The sequence below is a fragment of the Amia ocellicauda genome, chromosome 19 (genome assembly GCF_036373705.1).
Source record: "Amia ocellicauda isolate fAmiCal2 chromosome 19, fAmiCal2.hap1, whole genome shotgun sequence".
NCBI classification, from domain to species: domain Eukaryota; kingdom Metazoa; phylum Chordata; class Actinopteri; order Amiiformes; family Amiidae; genus Amia; species Amia ocellicauda.
In genome coordinates, this window is record NC_089868.1 from 1,490,432 (window position 1) to 1,501,479 (window position 11,048).

The 11,048-nt window shown below is 40.8% G+C and overlaps 3 non-coding genes across 3 annotated transcripts; all 3 read right to left on the bottom strand.

Moving 5' to 3' along the window:
• Positions 1 to 1,162: 1,162 nt before the first annotated feature.
• On the bottom strand, positions 1,163 to 1,234 carry trnag-ucc (transfer RNA glycine (anticodon UCC)). The gene has a single exon. It is a non-coding gene; the product is annotated as a tRNA-Gly (tRNA).
• Positions 1,235 to 3,625: 2,391 nt separating this feature from the next.
• trnaw-cca (transfer RNA tryptophan (anticodon CCA)) lies at positions 3,626 to 3,697 on the bottom strand. Its single transcript has one exon. It is a non-coding gene; the product is annotated as a tRNA-Trp (tRNA).
• Positions 3,698 to 10,331: 6,634 nt separating this feature from the next.
• trnag-ucc (transfer RNA glycine (anticodon UCC)) lies at positions 10,332 to 10,403 on the bottom strand. Its single transcript has one exon. It is a non-coding gene; the product is annotated as a tRNA-Gly (tRNA).
• Positions 10,404 to 11,048: the final 645 nt, after the last annotated feature.

Consider the following 11,048-nt stretch of genomic DNA (forward strand, 5'->3'; position numbering starts at 1 on the left):
TACAGAAAAAGATAAAAAAGATAGTGACCTTTCTTACTAGCTGAACTAACCTGCATAAAATTAAGAAGATACAGACATTTTCATGCAATTATTTCAAGTTACAGTCTGCTGCTCAGACACAGTTTGGCGCACAGATGCAACTATCATCAACTCAATTATAAACATATATCTAGACAGACAGAGAGACAGACATGGACTACATATCGTGCACATTGTATGAAATCATGCTGGTATATGTAGGCTTGTAGATGATTGTTAAGAGGCCTATTTGGAAACATACGAAATGAGATATTACCATAATGAAGTCATGATACATGAAGGAAATGTTTTTCATGTTGGCAAAAGTACCCTGTCAAAATGAAAATGAATGAGAGAAGACTAAAACAAAGGGCTCGTCCGGGATTTGAACCCTTTGAATCATACCCCTAGACCAACGAGCCACATAGCACAGGTTTCTGTGAAAACTAGTTAACATCGGTGCCACGTAGAGAGTTGTGCGCTCCTCTATTTGAACACTTTCTCCTTCAAACATTGCATGAGTGTCTGACTGCCGCTATCTAGCGGTGCTGACTGACCGATGGCTCGGGTATCTTGGATGTTGTTAAATGACATAACTGTCCGCCCAAGACACTGATGACCAAGGGTCATAGTTTTCCCTTGTAATAATAACAACAATAGTAATTGGAGTGAATGGAAGTGGCATTTCTATTTCTCCTTACTTTAGCCGTCATCGTCGCCAACATTGTTGTTGGTGAGCATGGAGAGGAGTGTATTAGCTTTTAAAGTATATTCAAGCAATGAACACGTCAAATAAATGTAATACCGAATACTTTTGCACGCAAGTGCACATGTATGTTACAGCGCTTCTGGGAGCACGGCCCACGTGAAGCAAGAGGGCGCAGTAAAGGTCTGCGAGTCAAGTGTGATGTGGGTATCCTGCAGCAGGGAGAGGAACCTTTGTTTTTCTACAGACGAAGCTGGTGCTGTGGGATACTAGTGTAAGGCCATTTATTCGTCATCTGTTCATGCGCAACGGTTCACCAGAAGTGTGTTAGTGAAAACAGCGGTAAGTGCAGGCTTAGTAGGGTCGCAATAGCTTGAATGGTGTCGAACTCCCCCGAAGCATCACAAGTGTGATGGCGGAAGCCTAGAAAGAAAACGTTGCGTTGGCCGGGAATTGAACCCGGGTCAACTGCTTGGAAGGCAGCTATGCTCACCACTATACCACCAACGCCCAGAAAGTCTCTCATTCCATGACTTTTGATGCATTTCAGATCATTCATCTGACTAGATACATGCGAATAATCACAGCCTACAGTGTAAAGCTTCTGATTACAGACAGGGCGTGTTGAGTGTGCTAAGTAACTTGCTAAATTCACTAACAAACAGTCGCTGCTCTTACTACAAAACAAGTGCAAGATATATCATTCTTAGCTAAACAAACCACGTTAACAATCAATGTAACTCTTAACTAAACTAGGAAACGCGAGAGAAAAAGGCGATACTTAGCTGCGGCGACTTGAGCGACTTCTCAGCTGGCTTGCCCGAGTGTCCAGATGCATATGTGGAAATACTTCTATACAAACCATGAACATAGATTCTCGATAGATGAATACTGTTTATTTAAAGGTCAGTTTTTATTTAGCGCATAGTTTATTGAAGTTACCCCCCGAGGTGGAACACGGACAATGATGTATTTGATTGACAGTGTAACTTGGACTGTTGGAGTAACTTGGACACCCATTGGAATGGAAAAACAAACTCGAGAAAAAAGTGTGTGTGTGTGTGTGTGTGTGTGTGTGTGTGTGTGTCACCTGCTGGTAGTGATGCATTTACATAACCTACAGACTATTTGGGCTGATTGTTCCTGGTGTATTAATGAAACTTTTCAAAGCGGTGGCTTACGTAGATGACATCACAGTCATTGTTAAGAATGGCAAGGATGTACCTTACCTTAAATGACTGTCAGAAATGAATTGAGTTTCTTCAGTGGTTAATGGCTTTTACTGGGGGAACTAGGTAGAAAGCAAGCCACTGTCTCTAGCCACATTTTGGACAAATGGACAAAACTAGATGGATTTAAAAATAGACGGATAGACAGTCGGATGGCGTCTGTCTACAATATTTTAAATGATAATAGTATATGTAGTATATGCATGTGTATTATAAACTAATCTTTACAGAATAGGGGTAATACCATAATAAAATGCTGATGAGAGGAGAAGAGATCTTATTCACTGGCCAAATACATGATTTCGACAATTGTCGTACATCTTGACGGCACTTAGCTTTACTTTTCACAATGTATGACTGCACTTACTGTACTTAACTGTATACATTGGAAGTTGTAAAATGTATTATCTTGAATTGCTTTGTTTAATGTAAATTTGAATTTGTAATGTTTGATGCCTTGTACTTAACTGTATTCTTGTACTTATGTTGCAAGTCGCCCTGCATAAGGGCGTCTGCCAAGAAATAAAAATAATAATAATGTTTAATAATAGTATATGTAGTATATGCATGTGTATTATAAACTAATCTTTACAGAAAAGGGGTAATACCATAATAAAATGCTGATGAGAAATTAAGAAAACCGTAAAAGAAAGGCATTTTAAACCAGGACCTCTCGCACTCTAAGAGAGAATCATATCTCGAACAAACTTACATTAGTGACATCTTTACACTAGTGCCACGTAGAAAGCGGTGCGCTCCAACAGCCGGAAACTTTCTCAGTCTCAAGTTCAAGCACCTTGTGTGTGACTGCCATCTAATGTTGCTGACTAATAGCACTATTGGACTAGAGGAGCTGGGGCTGGCAGAAATTCAGCCAGGCTTTTCTACAGGCGCAAACTCAGCTGATGCTGTGTAGGCTACTCCGTGTACGTCAATGAAAGTCTAGTGACTTCAATATACACACCCCGATGCACCCAAAGAGTGATTGTCAAAGTATGAGTGACTCGCTCCACTAGCAGCACCGACCTGCATCTCTCTGTGACACCCGGCGCCTCCGTCTGGATAAGCTGCTGGTAATGCCGAGCACGGCAGCAGATCTTGTACAGTGGAACCCTAATAATATTCCTAATAATATGGCAACATCCTGGGGGGTCGGTGTGCCGCGCCACAGTGCAGCGACCTTAGCGCATCACTAAAAGGCACCTTAGCGAGGCCTCGGAATCGCTCAAACATGAACCGAGAAATGAACATTGAATCCCATCTACTATTATTACTTAGTAGTGTTGATGTTATCAAAAGTATTTCTATACGTTATTATTAGTGTATGAATTGTGTCGACCAGGGATCAGAAAGTGAGACAGTATGGGGTAGGCGGTAATCGAAAGCACAAGAAATACATAAAAGGGAGCTATACAGCAGGTGAATAAAACACGGATTGTGACAGTCCACTGTTAATAGCCTATAACAAGGCAGATTAAAATATAACAAACGATACGGATTCTTAAAATCAAATATAATTTCAACGTGCAGGAGACCAGACTGACTTTTATGCATCCTCTCGGGTGTAGATGCATGTTACTTAGTCTAACAACGTTTGCATTCTAGGATATTAATAACACTCTCCACAGCAGGAATTATTGAGTGATATTACAGGGAATGTAGAGTAAAAGACTGACCCCGACGTGATTTTAACACACAACCTTCTGATCTGGAGTCAGACGCACTACCGTTGCGCCACGAGGTCCTTAAACTTCAGTTAACACAGGACGTCAAGGAAAAATATTGGGAACTATGGTGATGTTTTGCTAGTGACCATTAGGTTAATGAATGGGCAACTGAAGCATTGACGTGATGAAGAAGTTAAACAGAATGCTAAAGAGATAGTGACAGTGAGCATGACACAGAACACATGGCATGACGTGAATACCAAGTTAAACTTAAAGCAGAAATTACAGAAAGAAAGAAAAAAAAAACGGATACTGCACATGTGTTTGGTCTTTCCTATATCTTTAATATGATATCTCAGTAGTTTAAATTTGATACAGAAATTATTCTGGAATCCCATAAAATGGAAAATACAGTGAAAATAAAACTATATCTGTTATATTTATAACAAATATATTCCGCTTATACACTCACCTAAAGGATTATTAGGAACACCATACTAATACTGTGTTTTACCCCCTTTCGCCTTCAGAACTGCCTTAATTCTACGTGGCATTGATTCAACAAGGTGCTGAAAGCATTCTTTAGAAATGTTGGCCCATATTGATAGGATAGCATCTTGCAGTTGATCGAGATTTGTGGGATGCACATCCAGGGCACGAAGCTCCCGTTCCACCACATCCCAAAGATGCTCTATTGGGTTGAGATGTGGTGACTGTGGGGGCCAGTTTAGTACAGTGAACTCATTGTCATGTTCAAGAAACCAATTTGAAATGATTCGACCTTTGTGACATGGTGCATTATCCTGCTGGAAGTAGCCATCAGAGGATGGGTACATGGTGGTCATAAAGGGATGGACATGGTCAGAAACAATGCTCAGGTAGGCCGTGGCATTTAAACGATGCCCAATTGGCACTAAGGGGCCTAAAGTGTGCCAAGAAAACATCCCCCACACCATTACACCACCACCACCAGCCTGCACAGTGGTAACAAGGCATGATGGATCCATGTTCTCATTCTGTTTACGCCAAATTCTGACTCTACCATCTGAATGTCTCAACAGAAATCGAGACTCATCAGACCAGGCAACATTTTTCCAGTCTTCAACTGTCCAATTTTGGTGAGCTTGTGCAAATTGTAGCCTCTTTTTCCTATCTGTAGTGGAGATGAGTGGTACCCGGTGGGGTCTTCTGCTGTTGTAGCCCATCCGCCTCAAGGTTGTACGTGTTGTGGCTTCACAAATGCCTTGCTGCATACCTCGGTTGTAACGAGTGGTTATTTCAGTCAAAGTTGCTCTTCTATCAGCTTGAATCAGTCGGCCCATTCTCCTCTGACCTCTAGCATCAACAAGGCATTTTCGCCCACAGGACTGCCGCATACTGGATGTTTTTCCCTTTTCACACCATTTTTTGTAAACCCTAGAAATGGTTGTGCGTGAAAATCCCAGTAACTGAGCAGATTGTGAAATACTCAGACCGGCCCGTCTGGCACCAACAACCATGCCACGCTCAAAATTGCTTAAATCACCTTTCTTTCCCATTCAGACATCCAGTTTGGAGTTCAGGAGATTGTCTTGACCAGGACCACACCCCTAAATGCATTGAAGCAACTGCCATGTGATTGGTTGGTTAGATAATTGCATTAATGAGAAATTGAACAGGTGTATCTAATAATCCTTTAGGTGAGTGTATTTGCCTTTACTAATATTGTATTTTATTTTACAATAGGTTTAATATAATAAGGTCCAAATAATAAATGTACATATTTGCACATGCTTGCTTTTGGTGAACAGGTAGAATTGGCCATTGTCTGAAAAAACATGCACTCACCTAGTTATTCACAGTTTAAACAGCGCCAGTGAATATTGGGTTTTAATGTTACAGGAGTGACGATGAAGTTATTGCGTTTAGTTGCTTTAAATAACTACAGTGGTTTGTGGATAACAGGAATATGTGCACATACAGAAAAGTTAAAAGTAACGCTGGGTAAGTACATAATCAAATCAAGTTTCACGAAAGATGATATGCTTCAGATACAACTTAATAGTAAAAATGCATTATGGTAAAGAGTTAATAGCTTTGTTGATAACCTCAACGTATGCTAATCAGTCTCTGTTTCGTGTTTATTATCATAATAATTGTAATTATTATTAGTAGTAGTAGTATTCTACAATAAAACTTGCATAAGTTCGAATTGTGCCGATATGTTTTCTGCACAAGGAAAAGTATATATATTATTAAGTTACACAAGCATTGTAAAGAAACCAACAACATATAGGCACCTGGGTGTGTTCTTCCTACTTGGATAAGTAGGTTAGCCGGCTAAGTTTCAGGATAACTTGGCATTAACTCGGGATTTTCCATTCTCCGTAGCGAGTTTAAAGTTCAGCCAGCTATGTTTCCAGAGCAGCATGTCCAGCATCTCAAACCTGCTCCCTGTCAGGTTAACTTGAAGTTAGATGGCTAACAATCTGACTGTATTTCATCTGCCCAGTTAAATGACAGCTGACTGTGTCCCCCAACAATGACGGCGGCGTTCCTAACAGATCCAGTAGTGATCCAGACCCAGTAGCTTTTCTGCGAGGAATAATTCATAGAGATTATAGATTTAAATTATACAGATTAATTATTTGAGCGTTACAGGTTCGGTCGGAAAGGAATGATTTACGTAGCCGATTAATTAGGACCGCACATCAGTCATTCCGCCCTGGGCCGGCCCTGACCAATTTGATGCCCTAGGCAAGATTTTAGCTGGTGCCCCTGGCATCGCAGCCAATTCCACCACCGATCATTGTGTTCATACACTCACACAGAAACTGCATAGCTTCATGTCTTAGATTTTCTTTATTTTTGAAACAATAAAAAACCACACAAAATAAAAACAGTATGCAAGAAACAAGTGACAAAACGAATTATGAATACAATATAAATTAGTATTGCACGAAAAAACTATATTACCGACACCATAGTGCAAGATGCATAATGTAGCAGTGTTCTACAGCCTTACCGCCTTGCCTTTCTTGCAGCAAACAAGTGACATAAAACGAATTATAAATAAGTGGATGTTTCCTGCAGCACACTTGAAAGAAAAAGTACATTTCTCAAAATTATGTTATAGGTAATGGAGGTTGATGAAAGAGTTAAATAGCTGATCGATCAAAAGGTGTGATCGTTGTGGGGCATCGGTAAGAATGCACAATTCTCATTCATTCCAAACAGTGTCCCTTTATTGCATCACTAGCAATGGGCGTTAGCCTATTTTGGTATTTGTTTTGTGTGTTTTTTATTGCTTCTTGTTTTGTTTTATTTATTCACTTTCCACTGTCAGCTCTCTGCATTCCTTTCCCATCTCTCACTTCTTGATCCTCTGCAATCCGCCTTCCAAACACCGCTCACACCACTGAGACTGCTCTCCTGGCAGTCACTGACTCCCTCAACTGTGCTCGGGCAGCCTCCCTCTCCTCAATCCTCATCCTCCTTGGTCTCTCCGCAACATTTGACACCGTCGATCACTCCATCCTCCTCTCCTGCCTCGCTGACCTTGGAATCTCTGGGACTGCTCTCACTTGTTTCTCCTCCTACCTCAACGACCGGACCTATCAAGTGGCGAGGTTCCTCATCCACCCCTCAACCTCTCCTCACAGGCATAACCCCCGGGTTTAGCTATCCTCCCGATGGTTCACACTTCGGTAGCTACCTTTTTTACTTTCATGGGGCCCTGAAATCCTCGCTGCGCCCCTGGTCATGAAAGCTGTAATGTCTGGTATCAAAATACATTACTGGCTTTCGGCTTACACACGTCATTTCAACCCACTTGCTCAAGCAGACCGAGTAAACGTTTACTCGAGGTATACGGTCACACAGAAGGAGCATCCCAAAAACACCAGTAAATGGCGTAGAAATTTTGAAAACATGCACAATTTTCCACGATCTAAGCCCACAGTTTACGTGCAAAATCTAACGTCTGAGATGATGGTATCCATGTAACATTCCCGAAATGGACGCATTTTAAAAGTGCAAGGTAACGGTCTGGTCCATTTATTGTGGGTTTCAAGGTAAAGTACATTGCTGATGGACGTTTCATGGTTAATGCGGATCAGTGGTTTCCTTTATCATTATGCTCTCTAAATTGTTGTGGGTCTGTTGTACACTGTTCAGTACTGTACATCGTGTTTTAATCCTAACTTGATAAAACACTTCGATTCATGGCTTTGTAGCCCCACCAGTGACGTAAAAAACCACTCGGTAAGATCATTAAAACAAAGTATTAAACAAGGCGCAATGCACAAGACAGTCCTTTGCCCTGTGCAGTGCTGCGGGTAAACAACTCGTCTCTAGTGCAATAAACTAAGACCATGTAAACCCGAGAGGGAGAGGGGCATTTAATCTGTGACTCGAGCATATTGTCTCCAGTGAGGTCAATACACGCGTCAGGGATATGTATGCTAAATGTAATGTAAATATGATGGATATAATGTATATTGTGGTGGAGTTTATAAAGATAATGTCAGGGGAACTTTAGTGATGTTCTGTGTTTTCTAAATTCCAAGCAGTGGGACTTTAAGTCATAACTTTGTGAGGAATTTACATGTCTTTATAAATTATATATCATTATAAAGTAATAATCCAGCTCACTTTGCTAGCTAGCCTACTGCCAGTTGCCATCCAAATGATGATAATGATCAGCTAGTAGTTAAGTACTGCAGTAGTTTGCCAGTTGTCAGCTAATGATTTTTGATAGTATTGTATTATTTAAATTCAGTTTTTTGTGCACTATAGTATTTTCAGTATTGAGTATTTTTGGTGTGGATGTTATTTTACCTAAACAGTTTATTAGTTATTGCTCTGATTTCAATATGCATAGTGCACTATTTACATTTGTATTGATTATTACATCAATTTCTTCAACAAGTACAGTGTATGTTAAAGTGCAATACATGTTCTGTGATGTGCATTATTTAAATGTTTGTGTTTATTTTAGTTTTAACTAAACATTCTCTATACGCCATAAACATGGGCACCACTAAAATGTTTTTCATCGAGAGGGGGGATGGTTCTGGGGCTACTATCAAATCTCGCATATGGCCCCCAAATGGCTAGGGCCGGCTCTGGACATCACACATTACATAGGATGGGACTGACGTTGGATGGGACTTTTCGTGACTTAAATCAAGTAACAAGTTACTAGTACACACATAGCCTCTAAGTGTACTGAGTAATGATACTCTCTCTTTCGTTCATTCGTTCCTTAGTATAATTACCTTTAGTAGTAGTAGTACTGGCCACTACTCGGAAGGTAGCGATGCGCACCAGCTTTCTCATAGTTTTGTGTTTTAGATAATGGTTCAATACGGACTCAATCCCCTTTCATGGACATGGCAGGGAACTTGCAGTTAGAACTAAGGAGTCTAATAAGACTTGGTGGTACGCAGAACTGAAGTGCCAAGTGACAGGCTATCACTTTCATTGCACACCGCATTGTCTTCTCGCAGGGAGCGAATTGGGGAAATGTTGGATTTACGGCATCATGTAGAAAGACTGAATGGTTTAGTTACAGAAAAAGATAAAAAAGATAGTGACCTTTCTTACTAGCTGAACTAACCTGCATAAAATTAAGAAGATACAGACATTTTCATGCAATTATTTCAAGTTACAGTCTGCTGCTCAGACACAGTTTGGCGCACAGATGCAACTATCATCAACTCAATTATAAACATATATCTAGAAAGACAGAGAGACAGACATGGACTACATATCGTGCACATTGTATGAAATCATGCTGGTATATGTAGGCTTGTAGATGATTGTTAAGAGGCCTATTTGGAAACATACGAAATGAGATATTACCATAATGAAGTCATGATACATGAAGGAAATGTTTTTCATGTTGGCAAAAGTACCCTGTCAAAATGAAAATGAATGAGAGAAGACTAAAACAAAGGGCTCGTCCGGGATTTGAACCCTTTGAATCATACCCCTAGACCAACGAGCCACATAGCACAGGTTTCTGTGAAAACTAGTTAACATCGGTGCCACGTAGAGAGTTGTGCGCTCCTCTATTTGAACACTTTCTCCTTCAAACATTGCATGAGTGTCTGACTGCCGCCATCTAGCGGTGCTGACTGACCGATGGCTCGGGTATCTTGGATGTTGTTAAATGACATAACTGTCCGCCCAAGACACTGATGACCAAGGGTCATAGTTTTCCCTTGTAATAATAACAACAATAGTAATTGGAGTGAATGGAAGTGGCATTTCTATTTCTCCTTACTTTAGCCGTCATCGTCGCCAACATTGTTGTTGGTGAGCATGGAGAGGAGTGTATTAGCTTTTAAAGTATATTCAAGCAATGAACACGTCAAATAAATGTAATACCGAATACTTTTGCACGCAAGTGCACATGTATGTTACAGCGCTTCTGGGAGCACGGCGCACGTGAAGCAAGAGGGCGCAGTAAAGGTCTGCGAGTCAAGTGTGATGTGGGTATCCTGCAGCAGGGAGAGGAACCTTTGTTTTTCTACAGACGAAGCTGGTGCTGTGGGATACTAGTGTAAGGCCATTTATTCGTCATCTGTTCATGCGCAACGGTTCACCAGAAGTGTGTTAGTGAAAACAGCGGTAAGTGCAGGCTTAGTAGGGTCGCAATAGCTTGAATGGTGTCGAACTCCCCCGAAGCATCACAAGTGTGATGGCGGAAGCCTAGAAAGAAAACGTTGCGTTGGCCGGGAATCGAACCCGGGTCAACTGCTTGGAAGGCAGCTATGCTCACCACTATACCACCAACGCCCGGAAAGTCTCTCATTCCATGACTTTTGATGCATTTCAGATCATTCATCTGACTAGATACATGCGAATAATCACAGCCTACAGTGTAAAGCTTCTGATTGAGTGTGCTAAGTAACTTGCTAAATTCACTAACAAACAGTCGCTGCTCTTACTACAGAACAGGTGCAAGATATATCATTCTTAGCTAAACAAACCACGTAAACAATCAATGTAACTCTTAACTAAACTAGGAAACGCGAGAGAAAAAGGCGATACTTAGCTGCGGCGACTTGAGCGACTTCTCAGCTGGCTTGCCCGAGTGTCCAGATGCATATGTGGAAATACTTCTATACAAACCATGAACATAGATTCTCGATAGATGAATACTGTTTATTTAAAGGTCAGTTTTTATTTAGCGCATAGTTTATTGAATTTACCCCCCGAGGTGGAACACGGACAAACAAAAATCAAACCTGCTCAGTATCAGGTTAACTTGAAGTTAGATGGCTAAATAAATTATACAGATTATTTATTTGAGCGTTACAGGTTCGGTCGGAAAGGAATGATTTACGTAGCCGATTAATTAGGTCCGCACATCAGTAGATAGTAGGGTTTTTTGGGCGCGGCCTATTTTGTTATGACGTATGCCCTAAGCTTATTAATATT